This window comes from Pteropus alecto, unplaced genomic scaffold (assembly GCF_000325575.1).
Source record: "Pteropus alecto unplaced genomic scaffold, ASM32557v1 scaffold461, whole genome shotgun sequence".
Lineage (NCBI taxonomy): Eukaryota > Metazoa > Chordata > Mammalia > Chiroptera > Pteropodidae > Pteropus > Pteropus alecto.
Genome location: NW_006431079.1, coordinates 4,232,946 through 4,235,881, shown reverse-complemented (window position 1 = coordinate 4,235,881; position 2,936 = coordinate 4,232,946). Strand labels below are relative to the sequence as shown.

General features: G+C 43.4%; 1 long non-coding RNA gene across 1 annotated transcript in view; it reads left to right on the top strand.

Annotated features, from left to right (window-relative positions):
* Positions 1-2,329, top strand: part of LOC112469464 — a 4,936-nt gene extending 2,607 nt beyond the window's left edge. Inside the window, exon 4 of the long non-coding RNA XR_003042621.1 lies at positions 1,824-2,329. This is a non-coding gene — a long non-coding RNA (uncharacterized LOC112469464). The remainder of the gene's footprint in view (positions 1-1,823) is intronic.
* Positions 2,330-2,936: the final 607 nt, after the last annotated feature.

The window sequence follows — 2,936 nt, the reverse complement described above, 5'->3', positions numbered from 1 at the left end:
GCTTGCCGATACACGGTGTTGAGGAGGATTCTGAGGCCAAGTCATGTCTCGGGGGAAAGAGAGCGGTGGTTAATGTTCTTTGCAATAAGCATGGGAAGGGGACTGGGGGCACTAGGGCCTTGTGTTGGTAGTTGAGGCTTATCATTAGCTGGACTTTTTTCTTTTCTCTCATCTTTCATATATAGTGGGTCACAGAGTTGTTTTTCTAGCTCTGATTCCTTTCTCTCCATCTTTACTGTCCTATCTTAGTTCTGGGCTCCTTGTGTCACCTAGCTATATCACACTGGGCTCCCAGCCTTCAAGATCTCTCAGATCTAATCCATCTTGCCCACAGAACAATTTTCTAAGCACATTCCCACACTGCTGAAAATCTTCGATTGGCTCCCTACCACTTATAGGATAAAATCTAGAGTCATCAGCAAAATGTATTAGACCTTTGATGATTTGGTCCCTGTCCACTATTCTATCTCATTTCCTGTCGCTCCATGACATCCTCCTTAGGTAAATATTCCAGACATGCTGAGCTGCTTGTAGTTTCCAATGAGCCATGCTTTTCCATGCATTTCCCCCCCCCCCCACCCCCGCCCAGGTTTTAGCCCACAACCTTTCCCCTGCCTGATATGCCCTTCTCTGCAGCCCTGGCCACATGCCTCATCCTTTCACATGCTAACGTTGTGTATCACCTCCTCTAGAAGCTTTACTTACTTCGCAAGTCTCTCTCCTTCACCTTCCCCAATCAGATTTAGTGGCTTCTTCCTCCCTGTGCTTCGGTACTGTTTTGTAGACCAATCTATTATTTCTTACTTCACTATATTTGTACTTATACATGGTTTATTCATTTATTCATTCAGCAAATGTCTATTGAGCAGCTTCTATGCACCAGGCACTATTCTAGGAGCTGGAAATAGAGTGATGAACCTAACAGACAAAGTCCCTGCTTGCAAGGAACGTATATTCGTGTGTGTGTGTGTGTGTGTGTGTGTGTGTGTGTGTTGTATGTAGACAATATGCAAATAAACAAATATATAATTTCATGTCAGATGAAAGGGAAAACAAAGGTTGACAGAAAGTGGGGTACTGTTTTATCTAGGTTGGTCGTGAAAGACATTTTGGTCAAGTGACCTTTGAGCAGAGATTTGAAGGAAGTGGAGGAGTGAGCCAAGCTGACATCTGGGGGAGGAGTGTTAAAAACAGAGGAAATGGTGTGCAAATGCCCTGTGGCATTTATGAGGGATGTATGAGGAATAACAGGAAGTGAGTGAAGAGGAGTGAGTGAGAAGGAACATGTCAGAGTCAAGCTCAGAGAAAGAATGGAGGTGAAGGCATCACGGATTGTTCCTTCTGGAATAGAATAAGGCCTTTGGAGTTATTCTGCATGAGCAGGGAAGTGTCTGATGTATTTTGTGCAGAGGAGTGACACAATCTGGTTTGTTCTTTAAAAGCACCAGGCTGGCTTTTGCATTGAGGCTAGACTGTAGGGATGAGGGTAGAAGCAATACTCTAGGCAGACATGATAGCAAGGATCAGGGTGGTAGCCGTGGTGATGGTGAGAAGGGGATGCATCTGTGACAGATTTTCAAGGTAGAGCCGGTAGGATTTTCTGACAGCTTGGTGGGAAAAGAGAATTAGTCAAAGGTGATTGCCAGAAACTGCATGGTTCACATATCACCACTTCCTTCAAGATCCGTGGTTCTTAACCACCCCTTCCAGATCCTGCTTTTCTTAAATTCTGGATACCTTTGAGAATCTGATCAGAGCTATGGATTTTCTCCCTGAGAAGTTCGCTGTGTGCATACACATAAACAATTTTGTTTTTATTTCAGAGGGTCCTGGATGCTCTGAATACCACCCATAAATCCTGGGGTCATAGTCCTCGTCCTGGACTTTGAGCCCCTTGGAGCTGGCCATGCCATATTCATCTTCATTTCCTGAGCAGAGTAATCTGAAGACAGTGTTGTTCAATCAATGTGCTGGAATGAATGAGTGAAAACCAGCCGCTTCTTTATTTTAACTCTTTATTTGTCCTGGCAACAAGGTAACATGTCCCATTTACACCCTAACCAGTTACTAGGACTATTATTGCACTATAATAATAACCAAGTCAACAAACATAAAAGCTGGAGAGAGGGGAGAAAGAAAATCTAGGCATGGGAATTACAGCAGAAAAGCATTTAAAAAAATATGCCTTTCAAAAAAGTGCTAGTGGAGACACATGAGGGAGGAAAACATATAAGTAAAAATGTAATCATTCTACTGGGAACATCCGGACATTTTCCACCTCAGCTGCAGACAAAGGGAGTGGCTTGCTTTAGAATTTCTGTACGAGAAGAGGGAGATACTGGGATACTGGTTGCAGCCAAGCCCCAGGCCAGGCTCTGGGAGGGAGGGAGCACTTTATCTTGAGCATCCTAAACTCTGGGCCCAAAGGCGAGGAAGAGGCTGACAAAGAAAAGCCTGAAGAGCTCAATGGCCAAAACACAAACATGACACCTAAACCTAGAAGCAGGGCAGTTTGAAATGATCGCCCTGGTTCTCAGGAATCGGAAGATTAACCTAGCTGTGAGGGCAAATTGATCATAAGAAACAAGTGGACTTCAAGAGGGTGCCAAGAGCATATTGTCAAGACAATGGCCTTTCTCCTTGTGAATTTAACAGAAGCCTTACTCAGAAGTTGAAGACATTCAGTAGGAAGTCTCCATCTCCTTTTAACTCCTTTTAACAAAAGAGTGAGGAACCATAAAAAAGAAATAAAAGCAGCTCTAAATTGTGCAAATTAGCCTTGTTATTCCTAAATCTGCCCAATGAATGTAACTAACGATTCCAATTTAGTAGACAGTTAGTGAGTATGGCCCTTCCTGTACCGTATTTCCTTTAACCCCAGTAATGATCCATCAGGTTGTTGTTATTCCTCTTCCCTTTTACAGGTAAAGGTTATG